The following is a 16634-nucleotide window of genomic DNA, read 5'->3' on the forward strand; positions in this document are numbered from 1 at the left end:
TAAAACGCTTGGTGGTAGCAGCATACTGTTCAAGGATAAGGCAAAGTTTGTATCTTGGGGAAGTTTTTAACCTAAGCTGGTAAGAATAAGCTTAGGGGGTCTTTTATGAGGGTCCCCACATCTGTACCCTAGAGTTCAGAGTGGGGAAGAACAACTATTGTTTAAATAAACATTACTTTCACTTAGTAATAAGTCAGTCATTCTCTATTAACTGGTGTATAATTTAAGAACAAAGTCCCACATGAAAAGTTAAAGACTTTCAATAATATTTGAGCTCCTAAATGCCTAAGTCACTTCTGAAAATGGGCTTGAGGCTCTTATTTCACTTAGGTGCTTTAAAAAATGTTACTCTTTATCTTACATGGTATGCATATTTTTATTTTATTATTTACCATATATTGCTTTAAATCATTATATTATTAGTAATAATAATAATGATTATTATTAGCTTGGCCAAGCAAAGTGAGGCCTACATTCAACTTGATGGCATTTCTGTTTGTCTGTCTGTAATGTGATAACTTTGAAACAGCACATCCCATCAATTCCAAATTTTCAGGGAAAGTTCTAGACATCAATGCTGTCCTATTGATTCTGTGGAAAAGTCAGAAACCCGGAAGGGGAAATCGGGGACAACACACAGAGCCCCGACACATTTGCTTAGCAGGTTTAACCAGCTTTGTAATTATCTATAGATCAAAGAACTTGTCCACGAAGCTAATCTCAGCTCTGCCCATCTCTCAATAGAGTTTTAAATGCTGACACACTGAACGGTCTAACTCCCAGAGAGAACATCAGGAGGAGCCAGAGGGAGAGAAAAGTGAAGGAGGCCTAATTCCTTCTTCCCTCCTAGTGCGCTCCTTCCCCAAAACTCGGTCCAAGGTGGGGGAGATATAGAGAGGGGGCACCAGCCCCTGCAAATATTGACTCTGGAAGGAAAAGGAGCACACAAAGCAAGTGTGCGCGCGTGTGCAGTTCCCAGCCAGGGCTTGGGGCTGGGGTAATGGAGGGTTCTGGTGGGGAAGGTATGTGAATTTCTGAGGTCAGGTAGAAGGGATTGGTAGAGCAGGTTAACACATATATAGAAGGTAAAGGACAAAGCAGCTCTGAGTGCAGGGGTTGGGAGTATCCAATGCCCTCATCATCTCATTCTTTGACCCCCCCCACCTTGCTGATCCCTCTTATCCCTCCCTATATACCCCCTTCCCTCCCCTCCCCCCCCCCCACTATATTGCTACAGGCAGATAAATCTCTCTGATGCCTCATGCTGCTTCCTGCACATATCACAAGCAGCAGCTTTATATGCTACTCTCTCATTGTTTGTGCAGCATGTGTATGACCCTCCAGTTATAACAAAGCGTATGACCCTCCAGTTATAAAATAATAATACTGAAAAGCACATACAAGCCATAATTGAAATCATTTATCCAAACCCACGTCCCCCTTAAAGTCAGGGATCCAAAACACCCCAGTTTTTGGTTTGTAAAGCAAAAACCCAACCAATGAGATTTTGCAAATGCCTAAACCATTCCTATTTTTTCCATCTCTCAGAAAGTAAGATTAAGTGTTAAATGACTCCAGAGAAATTATACTAGGCATAACAACATGGAACATAAAAAGCCACAATATGGGAACATTATGAAATGTAATAGTCAAAATCATTTTGGTAGATAGAGATTTATTTTGCTGCAGAAGTGTGGCCTGTGTATTTCTTTCATGTGCCATGTGCTGAGTAATAACATGAAAGGACTCCAGGCTTGTAAAACTCAACTGAGCTCTTTTTACTATGAGCTATTTAGAGATGCTGCAACTGTAGCTAGCATTCTAGCCATGTGCACAATGTCTGATTTTCTGATGACTCCTTCAAATTCTTTCCTCCTGCAATCTGTGCTCCTCCTTTCAAGTTCCAAGCAGGTTGTTACAGCTTTCCTTTTAACAGCTTTTGTTGTTGTGTCTTTTGTGCAAGTGTTTGCTGTCTTGCTGGGGCCAGAGGTTACTAGTATACAGCCCACCATAGAGACATAGCCTTTAGCACCAGCCCATTGTAGCCTGTTAGACTTCAAGGGTGTTGGCCTTTAAACCAGTCTCTGACTTCTTGTTTGTGTTACCACTCTTGGTGCAGGGCTTGCTTTCACACTGTTGCTGCCTTCATTCTATTGGGTGGTGTCCTGTTGGTCCTCTGTTAGTCTCATATACCTCCTTTCTACATCAGGCCAGCTGATGGCTGAGTCTCTATGTCCTCCTGGTCCTGGCCTTGGACAGCTATCTGCCACTACTGTGTAGTTGTCTTTGGTTTCGTCTCCACTGCACGGCGAAAGTGAAGCCAAGTAGCTTATGTTTGATGCAACAGAGCAGTGGAGGGATGCAAAGGGAACAATGACATGATCAAAGTGATGAGCAATGAAGATGATTTTTGCAGCATCATTATGAACAGATATAATTGGGGAATGATGGCATTTGTCAAGGCTTGTGAAGGATGTTGCACTAACTGAGATGCAACATGATGAGAACCTCAACAAGAGTATTAGCTGGATGGATAGATAGGAAAGGCTATATCTTAGAGATATGATACAGAAAGATTTGGCAAGACTTAGAAATAGCCTGGATGGTTGTACTGTCTTCCTGGAGCAATGCTGCAAGGTTGAATAAGACAAGAAAAAGGAGTTTTGTTAAATACTTTAGGAACAAAAAGAATCTTAACAATGTGTGATGGAGTCAGACCAGAAGGATGTGAGAGAGTGGTCCTTTTGAGCACCAGCACATGGGCGAGCGCTAGCTCGCCTACTGCTAAAGGCCCCTCCCCCAGCCTAGGGAGGGGCTACTAAACCTAGAACTCAATCGAGTTTGGGGGACAACAAATGCAATAACGGGAACAGGTGTGGGGGTCAAAGGGCCAAAACTAGGGAACCAGAAGGGGACACCAAGCAGAGAACCCCAGACAGCGCCCACTGCTCCTCGAAGGCGTCAAGAGAGCCGGCGGACGCTGCCCAGAGGAACTCTGCCCGGATGTATGAATGGATAAAGGAACGAAAAAACAGCCCCACAGTCGCAGGCCCCCCCTCTCTGCCAACCTCCTCTCCCTGGTGTTACGAATGGCCACCTTGGCCATGGCTAGGAGGAGGTTGACGAGGTGGTCCCACGACTTTGTGGGGCTTCGAATTGGGTGTGCATAAACAAACAAGTGCGGGAAAAAGTGCAGCCAGAACCACAATAAGAGGTTCTGGAGGAGCTGGAAAAGGGGCTGCAGTCTGGTGCACTGAAGATGTGTGCGCGCCAGGGTCTCTCTCATGCCACAAAAGGGACAGGCTTCAGGGACAGAGGTGAACTGCACCAAGTACATACCTGTGCTCACGGCTCCATGAAGGAGCTGCCAGCTGATATCCCCGGCAGGCCGCAGGACTAAGATGGAATACAAACCGGCCCACCGGTTCCCCACCCTCCACTGCTGGTAAAAGGTCCCGCCACTTGGGATCAGTGCACGACACGAGGATGGGGTAGTGAAGCGTGTGCAACATGAGCATGTATAGGTGGTCCCTTGGTGAGGTTTGGAAACGAACTGGCTGCATTGTACGCAGCCAACTCGAGGTACAAGGAGGGGGGAGGCCGGGAAGGCTCACGGGGCAGGGGGCCGATGGAAAGATCTGGAGGGCCTGGAGGGGCGGGCGAGGTGCACCCTCTCGCAGGACCTGCTCAAGGAAAAAAACGAGCCGCGGGAGGCAGGGCTGCCTCCACCTACTGGAGTACGTGCCGGGGGGGGGCGGGGGGGGTTGTAAGGGTAGAGAGCCCCATGCACCAACTGAGTGCCTGGGGATCCACCCAACCTCCCAGGTCGTAGTCCAGGAGGTCTCCAATCTTCGTGACTCCTGCCAGGACCAACCTCTGGCACACCAAGGGGGACTCCGCCACCTGCACACGAAGATGGGGATTGTGTAGCAGGGGCTCTGCGAGGAGATCTACCTTCTCAGTGGCTACAAAGGACCTGGTTGCTGAAACCAGTCTCCAGGCCCGGAGGAGGTCCTGGTAGAAGACCAGCAGCTTGAAGAGGTCTCGCGGAAGACCTCTCGGATGGAGAAAAAGAGAGCTGCCAGTCATATCGGAGCCCTCGCAGGCGGCGGAGGAGGAGGAAGGCGTGTGCCCATACGCTCCACACCGAGCCACCCGCACTATAAAGGAGCCTCTGCAGGCCCTGGAGGTGGAAGACATGGACCTGCGTGCGCATACACGTCAGGCCCTGTCCTCCCTCTTCCAGGGGGAGATGGAGAACCCCTGCAGAGACCCAGTGCAGTCCCGGCCAAAAAAACTCCAGGACCAGTCTCTGGAGATTGGCCAGGAACACCGGGGGTGGGCACAGTGTATTGAGTCGGGGTCAGAGCATTGACAGGACCAGTTGGTTAAGCATCAGCACTCTCCCCCGGAGGGAGAGGTACCAGGGCAGTCCTGTCCAGCCCTGCAACCGCCCAGTCACCCTGCCCTTTAAACCATGCCAGTTCTCTGGCAGAGACAGATGCGTGGCAGAAAGGTAAACGCCAAGATAGAGCAGCAGACCCATGCTCCACAGGATGGCCTAAAGAGTGGGTGGGAGGGAGCTCGTCCGCCACCCGGCCCCGACCACCAGGCAAGAGCTCTTGACCCAGTTGACCCAGGCAGAGGAGGCCGCTGAATAAACAGCTTTACAGGCCTCCACCTGCACCAGATCATACGGGTCCTGGACCACAAGAAGCATGTCATCAGCGTACGCTGCCAGGACCAGCTGCACCTCCGGCTCATGCAGCACTAACTCCGTCAACTTGCGAAGGAGCCTAAGGAATGGCTTAATGGCCACATTGTACAGCTGACCCAACAGCGGGCAGCCTTGATGCACCCCTCACCCAAAGCTGACATGTATGGTCAGGGTCCAGTTGAGCCTGACCAGACACTCTGCAGAAGCGTACAGCACCTGGAGAAACCCCACAAACTGGGGCCCGAAGCCGAATGCCCGCACAGTGCCCAGGAGATACCCATGGTCCATCTGGTCGAACGTCTTTTCCTGATCCAAGGACAGGAGGGCGAACAACAGACCATTCCTACAACCAAGCTCCAAGAGATCCCAGACCAAATAAAGATGGTACGGCCTGGGACAGTGTAGGTCTGGTCTGGATGGACCACGTCTGCCAGCACGGACCGCAGCCGCAGAGAGATGGCCTTCACCATGACCTTATAGTCCATGCTGAGGAGCGAGACAGGACACCAATTCCGGAGATTGCGGAGGTCCCCCTTCTTTGGGAGCAAGGCAGGCAGCGCTCGCCTGCATGACAGAGGGAGGACCCCGCTCTCCAGAGACTCGGCCCAGACGATGGCAAGGTCCGGCCTGAGGACATCCCAGAACACGCGGTAGAACTCCACAGTCAGCCTGTCCATGCCCGGAGATTTATTGGTGGGCACGTGGCAGAGGGCTTCCGAGAACTCGGCCAGAGTGAGAGGCAGCTCCAGCCGGTCCCGGTCGCCCGTGCTGACTGTCGGGAGTCCGTCCCAAACTACTCCTCAGGCATCAGCATCGGTTGGATCTGGGGAGAAAAGGCCAGCGTAGAAGGCCCTGGCCCTCTCGTGCATCTCCACCGGATCCATGAGGGGGGCGCCATCCTCCACCAGGAGGCAGAGGACGTGTTTTTTCGCCCCCCCCCCCCCCTTCTTCCCCAGGGAGTAGAAGAAGTGGGAGCTGCGGTCCATCTCCCGCAGGAGGTGGATGCAGGATCGATCGAAGACGCCCCGGGCCCGAAGATCGTCAAGGGCCTGGAGCTCCTCCCGCTTCGCTCCACAGAGGGGTGGATCACCGGGGCTGGTGGCCAGATGCCTCTCTAGCTCCATCATCACATCCGTCCACCGGCTGGCATCCTGGGTGTGGCTATGGCAGAAGAGCTGGGCACGCACCTTCCCCACATCCCACCACCACTGCGCCGAGGGAAGGGCACACCTCTGGTCCTGCCAGGCCAGCCAGAACTCCCAGAAGGATGCCACAAATCCCACATCCTCCAGCAGGCTGTTATTAAAGTGCCAATAGGCTGAAGAAAGAGAGGCCATCATGGCCACCAAATGGTGGTCCGAGAACAGGGCCCGCCGGACGCTGGAGTAGTGGGCCTGTGAAAGATGACATTGAGAAAAATAGATGCGATCCAACCAGGAGTGGTTTGACCGTTGTTCCTCCTCCCGGACAAAAGTGAACATGGAGTCATCGTCCGGGTGGTGGTCACGCCAGACATCCACCAGGGAGTGATGTGCTACGATCTCCATAAGGACGTCTGCAGTGATCGGGCTCGGCTCGATCCCTGTTCGGTCCCGCTCCTCAAGGGTGCAGTTGAAATCTCCGCCCAGGACCAGGCACTCGCGAGGATCCAGAGAACCGAGGAAGGCAGACGCCTGCCAAAAGAAACACGCTCGCTCCGGGCCGGAAGCCGGGACATAGATGTTGACAAGATGCAACGTCAGCCCCTCAACCCGAGCCCAGAGGTGCAGTAGGCGACCCGACATGACCTCGGTAATCCCCAGCACCTCGGGCTGTGGGTGCAGGGAGAACAGGGTCGCCATCCAGGCCTGACGGGCCAAAAGGTGGCTAAAGTAGACCCTGTCCCCCCACTCCAGCCACCAGCTAGCTTTGGTGGCTGGGTATGTGTGGATTTCCTGCAGGAAAATAACCAAGTACCCCCCTCCCAAAGGAACGAGAGCACCTGGCACCTGCGGAGACCCAACCTACAGCCCCGGGTGTTTAAAGTGGCAAAGATGGACGGCGACATGTAGAGGGCTGGGGATGATCCTCATGGTCGGGGTGCTAGCGGTTCCCATTGGACCCTGCAGCAAACCGTGACCAACCCCAAAAGGCATCAGGGCGTCACTGGTAACCCGCAGCGTCCCGAATCCTGGTCCATTTGCCCTCCCCCATAATGGCCCTCTCGGTCTGGAGAACAAGATGGAAATTGCCCCAGCGCTGAAGAGTGAGAGGCACTCTGTTCATGGAGCCACGAGTGTCTTCCAAGAAACAGTACATCTCGTTCCTCTGCGTGGCAGGTCACGGACCCCAGGGCATCCCCCGATTGGATCCCCCTGCCAGCCCCATTGCCTATCGAGATGGGCAAGCAGGGATCAGATCCCCGCCGCGGTGCCCATCCCTCTGGCCACCCAACTCAGCACTTGGCTCTAGGGACATTGGCGGAGGGAGAACTGCAGCCCCGGATGGGCCAGGAGAGGGAAAAAAAAAAATCGCCTCCCGGGGGACCTCATAAAAAGAAAAAGAGGCAACCCCAGGGATGGCAGCAACAGGAGGAGGAAAGGAATAGAAGTTAAGGACAGGAACAGGGGCTGGAACAGGGTCAGAGACAGGGAAGGGGCAGGACACAAATCTAGGATGGAAACAAGGACAAAATCAGGGGCCCGAGTGGCAGAGCCAGCGGGGCACGATGCCCCTCCACCCGGCATGATGGGCAAAGGGGCAGCAAGGGATTGGGGTACCCCCACAACAGCAGGCTCAGGTGCCCCACTTAACGAGGCACCCACGATTACAGCACTGGAGGGGGGGGTGAGGGCTGCGGCCCCGCTTCATAGGGCAGGGCACCCATAGGCTCAGAGCCCGGCCACTTGGCGTCAGCCGTCACCTCACTGAGCACAGCGGCACCAGCCCAATTACTGTTTGCTGCCGGGCAGATGGTCAGGTCCCGGGGCGGTGTAATGGCCAAAACAGGGAGAACCGCCTGAGGCGGGGGAAAAAGGGGAGGGGAGGGCAACAGATCACAGGCGCCCTGACCGAGGCCCCCTAGCAGAGGAGCATCCACCCGCTCGGTGGTTGGGGTCAAGCCTAGGGCCTCGATCTCACCAAAAATAGAGGTAAACTCCCCACCTGCCTCTACGGGGCCCCCCTTGACAGCAGCCGGGGCAGTCGCCACTGCGGCGCCTACAGGGGGCACAGATGGCAAATCAGCAGGGGGGACACTTCCGCAACGCCCTCAGGGAGGAACTCCATAGCAGAGACGGTGCTACCTGCTGCTGCAGCTGCAGCAGCCTCGGCCAACTCCAGACGATGAACGGCAGCAGGGGAGTCAACGGAAAGCCCAGCGCCAGCAACCCCCGTCATAGTTTTACGGGGGGTGTCCCTCCCCCTTGCCAACGAGGGGGGGGTGCTGGGACCGCACTCCCCGCTTTCGGTGCCTCCCTCGCACAAGCTCCCAGCTCTCCGAAGGGCGGAGCTGGCCAGCCGGGTCAGAGCCAGGGAGTGAGGGCGTTGACGGGAGGGTAAGGGAAGAGGAGGGCAGGACAATGGGGAAAGGGACAGACTCCCCCCGAAGGCAAGCCCTGCTCAAGTCCTGCCAAGTCCGGCCCTGTCACCCTCTCCTCCGCGGGCCCTGGTCTAACACCCACCACAGCAACGGGGCCCGTACGCTCACCTGGGCATGTTGGGGGGGCCACCCCCAAGATCCGAGCGGAGTTGACATCGGTCACAGATGGAGGAGGGGTGACCCCAGGGTCCAGGCGATCAGGGCCCTCAGCGATGGTAAAGCCGACGCCCTTCCGGGTATTGGGGGTCCCAGATGCCCCTCTGAGCCAGGCCAGGGGGCAGTCCCTCTGGATGTGCCCTGCCATCTGGCAGAGAAAGCACCGGGCCTCCCCCGAAGAATAGTAAACCCGGTACTGTGCCCCTCAATGGGGCACCAGAAAGGACCCCTCCACAGCCCCCCAATCATGCGCCGCCAGCAGCACTTGAATCTGCACCTGCCGGCAGAATGATAAAACGTGGCAGAGGGCTGGGTCCTTACAGCCCAAACGGAAGGGGGTTGAGGACAGACAGGGGCTTCCCCAAGGTGAAGAGGAACGGCAAAAGGGCGGCATTGGGGAGGAAGGGAGGAACAGAGGAAAACACCACTGTACACCCAGGTCCTCCAAAGGCTTGAGGGGGACGTGAACACCCCCCCACCACCAAGCCTCTCTCCACCACCTCCTAGGCGGCAGCCTCCGATGCCAGGAAGAACACCACCTTCCCAAACATCTTAGAGGCCGCCACCATGGCCGTGGGCCCCACCACCCACGCCAGTGCCCGCACGTAGGTTTCTACGTGGGGTGAGGCGGGCAACGGACGCCATGCTTCCTGGTCACGGTGGGGAAGGGGCCCCGGCCACTATAGATGGTAGCAGAGGCGGTGGGCGGGAGAGATGATGTAGCAGCAGGCGGGGGGGCTGCCACCACCAGGGCGTACGCCCTGGGGGCTTGGGGAAGGGCACCCGCAGAGCTGGTGGAGGGAACAGGGAGGATGGATGCTGCGGCTGGTGGTGGGGACGTGACAGTGGGGGCAGCCCCCGCCATGGAGAGCTTGGTCTTTTTTGCAGGGCCCTTCCCCTTCTTTTTACCCTGACCCTTCCCACCAGCTGGGGGGACTTCCCTAGGGTCGGAGAGGGCGAGGAATGTGGCAGCAGAGGAGGTCACCTCGGTGTCCGCTGCTGCCGGTGCCCCAGCAGGGGCATTAGCAGGTGGTTCGGCAGCAGCGGTTGAGGTAGAGGCTTGGGGGGGGGGGGGGGGATGACGGAGGGGCAGGTGCAGGAGGGGCAACTGGGTCTGCTGGAGGGGCCCCACCTGCCTTGTCCCCCGCCATAATGAGCAGGGAGGGAGAGAGGAGGGGAAAGCGGAAGCAGGTCAACCACTCCTTCCCGCTAGGCTGCAGGCAGGAGAGGAGGGTGACAAAAGGGGTAGGCCAGTCACTGACACAGGGGTGGGATTCCAGCTACTCTAGTTGCACTAGGGGAGGGGGGAATACAACAGCATTGGGGGTGCAGTGAAAGGGGTTCAAACTAAAATGGGGAGAGGTACAAGCGCATGGGAGGGGGCATGGGTGCACAGAGCTAGGGGCTAAACAGGCTGGAGGTAGGACAGGGAAACCGAGGGGCTAGCTTCAGAGGCTGGGGAGGGGCAAAAAAAAAAAAAAAAAAAAAACAAAGCTGCAGAAGGAAAAGGGTGAGGCAGGCAAACAAACTGAAGCTAGTAAGGGGGGGCTGGGGCAAAAAGGAGGGGCAAAAGGCTGCAGGTAGCAAGGGGCAAAGCTGTGGGGGGTCAGTCCTAGGCAGGGGGCACATGCACCCACGTGCACTTGCACAAAAAAAGTCAGTGTGGGCTGACTGCTGCTTCAGGCCCAGACCGTGGAAACAGGGCATGGCAAGCCAAGCAAGCAGCTGAGTCCAGAGGCAGAAGCAGAGGCAGATGGTAAACAGCCAGTGGGGGTGGTGGAGGGGGCAGTGGTGGTGGTTGGGGGACACACAGATGGATCGGGGGGCAGGCGCCATGCCACACCCCTTGTGTCACCACAAACACAGTCAAAAACCCCCACCACAAGAGCACAGTTCGGAAGTTACTCAGTCTTTCAGAGCTCCACAGTGGTCTACAGAGTCTCTAGGTGCTCCCTCACTGGTAAGTGGTCCTCTTCTTCTCCTCCTTGGGGCTCCAGCAGCTCCAAGCAGCAAACTCCACAGCAGCAGCTCCAGGAACTCCAAATGGTGGTTCAGGCAGGCAGAAAGGACCCCTCTCAGGTGGTGGGGGTGGCCACAGCAGCAACGGCTGAGGCTGGGGTCCCTCACTCCCCGCCTCCGGGGAGCAGGCCAGCAGGCCCCCCCAAGGGGATGTAGTTGGAGCAGTAGCAGTACCCAAGGGTGGGGGGGTCAGCAGCTGGCCAGCAACCAGGTAGCAGAGAAGGGGGTGTGTATGTGTCTGGCCCTGCCAGGGAAGCAGCTGGAAAAGCAGCAGGGAGTGCCTAGGGCCTCCCAGTAGGAGCAGCAACCCTCTCCCTCCAGGCCAGAGGGCTACAGGTGAAGGCAGGTCTATCAGCCTCACAATGAGCAGGTCCCTGTTCCCTGGATAGCCAAACAAAGGCTATTCCAGGCCAATCAAGACATCTAATGCCAATTAACCAATTAAGGTTTAGGCTAATGGAGACAGGTGGAACCAATCAAGGTCTCACTCAGACTGCTTAAAAGCTCTCCTTTTCAGTTCCCTGGAGAGAGCCCAAGTGAAAGGAGGAAGAAGTGGAAGTGGTATTAATATTGCTGTATCCTGAGATAAGGGTGAAGCTAGGAAGAGGGGACCATGGAGGAAGTGGCCCAGGGAATCAAAGCAGCATTTAGAGGTGGAGGGAAAGCTACTAACAGCTGCTACCCTTAGGGTCCCTGGGCTGGAACCTGGAGTAGAGGGTGGGCCTAGGTCGTGCTCTCCCCCCCCCCCCATACTCTACAGAGATCCCCTTGAGATGGGAAGCAAGACTCAGTCCATTTAGGAGGGTGAACTGTGCCTACTAAGCTCTATGGAGCAACAAAGATTGTGGAGTATTTCCCCTTTCCATCTCCCATACTGGCCTGTGATGAAAGTAACTCAATAGGCTGTGACTCTGGCCACTACACTGTGAAAGGAAGGTCACATTGGGGCCTTAGTGGGGCCCCTGGATCTTCCAGAAAGCGCGGGACCCACAATTACAAGCTCGGAACTTTGTCACAAATGATACTGGTCCATTACAAGATGGAAATGGTAGAATTAATAATAATGCAGAAAAAGAAGTGTTAAATAAATATTTCTGTTCTGCATTTGAGGGAAAAACAGATGTAGTCATACCATATGATAACACTCTTTCCACCTGAAGAGGATGTTAGACAGCTACTAAAGTTAGATATGTTTAAATATTAGGTCCATATAACTTGCATCCAAGAATTTTAAAAGAGCTGCTGAGGAGCTTGCTGGACCATTAATGTTGATTTTTCAATAAATCTTGGAAGTTCTGCAGAAGTTCCAGAAGACTGGAAGAAAGCTAAATGTTGAGCCAATTTTTAAAAAGGGTAAAATGGATGACCCAGGTAGTTAAAGGCCAGTCAGTCTGGGAAGATAATGGAGCAGCTGATATGGGACTCAATTAGTAAAGAACTAAAAGGAGGATAACATAATTAACGCCAGTCAACGTAGATTTATGGAAAACAGATCCTGTCAAACTTACTTTATTTTTATTTATTTATTTTTCTGAGATTACAACTTTGGTTGATAAAGGTAATTGATGTAATAGATTTCTGGTACCGCGTGATATTTTGATTAAAAATACTAGAACAATGTAAAATTAACATGACACACATTAAATGGCTTAAAAGCTGGCTGATATGTCTCCAAATGTAATTGTAAACAGCAATCACCACTGAGTGGGTATATTTCCAATGGGTTCCTATAAGAATCAGTTCTTGGTCCTACGCTATTTAACATTTTTTATCAATGACTTGGAAAAAAACATAAAATAATCACCGATAAAGTTTACAGATGACAGAAAAATTGGGGTAATGGTAAATAATGAAGAGGATAAGTCACTAATACAGAGTGATCTGGATCATTTGGTAAGTTAGGTGCAAGCAAACAATGTGTGTTTTAATACATCTAAATGTAAATGTATACATCTAGGAACAAAGAATATAGACGACAAGTACATGATGGGCGATTCTAGTGTGGAAAGCAGTTACTCTGAACAAGATCTGAGGGTTGTGGTAGAAAATCAGCTGAACATGAGCTCCCACTGTGATGCTGTGGCTAAAGGGCTAATGAGATTCTTGGATGCATAAAGAGGGCAATCCTCTGAATCTGGAACTGGTGCAGTTGCTGCTGGAATACTTGTCCACAATTCCAGGAGGAAGTTGACCAACTAGGGACTTTTCAGAGAAGAGCCATGAGAATGATTAAAGGATTAGAAAACATGTACTATTAGTGACTCTAGGAGCTCAATTTATTTAGTTTAACAAGAGAAAATTAAGGGGTGATTTGATCATCATCTATAAGTACCTACATGGGGAACAAATATTTGATAATGGGCTTGTCAGTCTAGCAGAGAGAATCCAATGGCTGGAAGTTGAAGCTACACAAATTTAGACTGAAAATAAAGTGTTAATTATTCTCACCATTTACAACTGGAACAATTTACCAAGGGTCATGGTAGATTCTCCATCATTGACAATTTATAAATCAAGATTGGATGTTTTTCTAAAAGACATGCTCTAGAAATTATTTTGGGGAAGTTCTATGGCCTGTGATATAGAGGTCAGACTAGATAATCACAGTGGTTCCTTCTAGCCTTGGAATCTGCGAACATATGTGAAGACCTAGGGAGAATTTACAGGCCTGAGTGGCAGGCAGGATGGTGGTTTTGACCACAGTGATCAAGAAACAAGGTAGCGGGAAGGCTTGGAGGTCAGAGATTAAGAGCGCTTTTTTTAGCCATGTTGAGCTTGAGCTGACAGTTATACATCCATAAGGAGACATCAGAGAGACAGACTGAGATTTTAGTTTGGACAGAAGGAGATGGTCTGGAGTACAGAAGTAGCTCTGTGAATTATCTACATAAAAATAGAGTTCAATTTGTGTTTACTGATACTACCCAGAGATAAGGTTTGGAGGAAGAAGAGAAGGGGACCAAGTTCAGAACCCTGTGAAGCCTCCCCAAAAAGCTGAAGAGCAAAAGAAGAGGATCCTCTGAAGGACACATTGAAGGAGCAATTAGAGAGGCAGGATAAAAACCAGGAGATGACAGAGTCATGAAAAACAAGAGAGGACAAGATTTCAAAAAGAGGACTATGGTTGATTGTGTCAAAGGTGGTTAACAGGTTGTGGTGGATGAGGACGGAGTACTAGTTCTGAGATTTGGCTAAGAAGAGGACATTAGAGACTTGAGGAAGAGGGGTTTCAGTGAGTGCAAGAGCTGAAAGCCAGATTGGAGAAGGTCTAGGATGAACTGGTGGAGAGGAACTCCAGACAGCAATTGCAGACAGTGTGTTCAATGAGCTTAGAGATGAGAAAGGAGATTGGGCAAACCTTGGAGAAGCAGGGCAATAGGTAGAGAGGCAATTGGGGTCAAGGATGGGTATTTTTAAGATGGGAAATTACAACAAGTTTTTATTGTGAAGGGAAAACCAGAGAAGACTGAGAGGTTAGGGAAAAGTATAAGGCAGATGATGTGGACAGGCTTGAAGAAAAATCAGGAGATAGGATGAGTTGGGGTCACTGGGACAAGTGGAGGGTAAGAGGAGGAGATCAAATAAGAAACTTCAACATCTGTGACCAGGGAGAAGGAGAAGAGAGTTGGGGGGAGGAGGGGAGAAAGTGATCTGAGGGGAATGGGAAAGTCATATAGAATTTTTTCAATAATAAGATGAAAGGGAGCGGGAACTAGCGAGGCTTGAGCCACTAGTTCTTTTTATGGAGAGAGAGGAGGAAGTGGACAGCAATAGGGAAGCTAGGTCCAAGGAACAGGGAGCTGTTGAGGAGCTGGGGCTCTTCTCTTCCTCCTTCCCCCTCCTGTGAAACAGTTAGCTCTTCCCTGCTGGGTGAGAACTACCAGCTGTTTTACCAGGAAGCAGGATGGGAGCAAAGAATGAGCATATATGTGCCTCTGAGTAAGAGTGTGGTTAAGTGTGAATGAGAATGTGGAAAGTGGGTTGTTTGTGAGGAGAGAGCATGGACGGATATGTATGTGTGGGGACTGATGGGTGTGTGTATTTGTGGAAGAGGGGAGTTGTAAATGAGGGCATGTGATCAGACACGCAGGTAGCAAATAGTGTGTAGGAGGATGGCTGCACTGCAGCAGCAGGCAGGCAAGAAGCTATTTTCTTTGAAATTATTCTTACACTGAGATATTAGCCTGGAATTCACAACTGTAACCTTTGAGAAGAAAAATATCACTGCAATATTCTCAGAGTATACTTGTTACTTTTCATGGTCTTTCTTCCCAAAACTTTGAGAATGTTCTCTTAACAGACTCTCAATTGCCATACCATCTGTTTCATGGCTGCATAATTCAAGAAGTAACCTCAATTGAAAAAGTAAACTAAATACAGTGATTCTCAAGAAAAGAAACCCAAAGCAAACCCCTAAACTGTCTGACCTACAGTGTCAGGGGGCCAGTCTTAGTACTTATGCAACTCATTAGACACCTGTTTTTGTGATTTACTGTTAATGAGAATGACACATTAACATAACTCTTATGTTAAGTACTGTACTATAAAAAACTGTAAGCATCAGTGATGAATCATTTTAATTTTTTTTATAAAAGAGAACTAAATATGATTTATTCCACTAGAATATATATTGCATAAAAAAATCATTCACCTGAAGTTCCTAAGAAAAGGTTATTGGAGTAGCTTACACCAATCTTCCTAACAATTGCTTGTAAACAATCTGAACCAAAAGTAGAACAGAGATGTTTAACATTGGAGTACAGGATTGCCTTGGTAAGGTTGATTCCCCCACCCCCCCACCCCTTTATAATATGTGCTGTATGCATGCTGAGGGGACAATGTGAACAACAGCGAGTAGCTGTGAAATTGGTGCTGAATGATCTAGGATGTTTACTGACAAAATTATCCTTTTCTCTGGTACAATGAGAAATCTATAAAAACATGTAATAGGTGTAATCACAGACAAAATTCATGATAAGTCACTGGTAATTCACTGGCCTGTTTGTGTTCCCCACATCCATCCTTCTATCTCTCCTTTAAATTAAACACACTGCTTTCCCCTCCTTGCACCCTTCCTCCATATTTCAGCCCACACATCTTTCCCCCACACCAATTCCCAGCTTCAATTCCAATATCCTTGTCCTTTTCCTTCCCATTTGACTTCATCCCTCCATATAAAGCAGGTTATTCACAAGATAAATAAATGAAGTAGATGACTTATGATCTGACCCTGTTTCTATTGAAGTCAGTGGCAAAACTCCCATTGCCACCAATGTCAGAAGGAGCAGGCCCCTAAGCCAGCTAGTTTTCTTGTAGGCATCTCAGAAATGCATCTTCAGGAGGGCTATAGAAGGCAGTGACTTTGTGAACCAGCCCAGGAAGGCTGTTCAACATTCAGGGGCGTTGTCAAAGCAAGATAACCAAACAAGATCCATTACAGAAAGTGTCAAAAGTGAATATTGTCTTAGTATTGTGGAGGTTCTGGAAAGAGCCATGGAAGGGAAGTAACACTCAACTGCAAATTCATTCATAAAGAAAGAGAGGTATTCAAAATGTCAAAAGCTAAAACAGCTAAGTTTCACCAAGACACATTCATTTCATAGCTCACTCTAGTTGTGACATCCTGATAGTAAATTTAACACTAGAGGGAGTGTAAGTAATGTGATGCTGCCTACAAGAGCCTGCTCAGCTTGAAAAGAATTTAACATCTGAAGGCTTGAGTAGAAAATGCTATTTAACAGATGTTTATCTGATGATCCCACCGAGGAAGCCAAGGGGTTTGGGCATGTCTCATGCAGATAGAATGAGAATCTAATTACAGTATTTCTGAGCTGTACAAGAATAAGATAACCAATAGGTGGGCAAAGAAAGCAGTAGCAGAGCAATATTCTACAGCAGATAGGCTTCCAAGTAAAATGTCAACAGAAGAAAGAATGGCCTATAAGAACTGTATAGTATCCTTCTTAATTTAAAATAGCTAACGTCAGTACTGGGCAAATTAGTTGAAACAATAGTAAAGAATAAAATTGTCAGACACATAGAAGAACATAAATTGTTGGGCAAAAGTCAACATGGTTTCTGTAAAGGGAAATTATGTCTGACCAGTCTATTAGAGTTCTTTGAAGGGGACAAAAAAACATGTAGACAAGGGGGATCCAGTGG

General features: G+C 50.7%; 1 protein-coding gene across 2 annotated transcripts in view; it reads right to left on the bottom strand.

Annotated features, from left to right (window-relative positions):
• The window catches only part of CCDC148 (coiled-coil domain containing 148), a 151580-nt gene that overhangs the window by 21572 nt on the left and 113374 nt on the right, over positions 1–16634 (bottom strand). The gene's annotated exons all lie outside the window — the stretch shown is intronic.

This window comes from Natator depressus, chromosome 11 (assembly GCF_965152275.1).
Source record: "Natator depressus isolate rNatDep1 chromosome 11, rNatDep2.hap1, whole genome shotgun sequence".
NCBI lineage: Eukaryota > Metazoa > Chordata > Testudines > Cheloniidae > Natator > Natator depressus.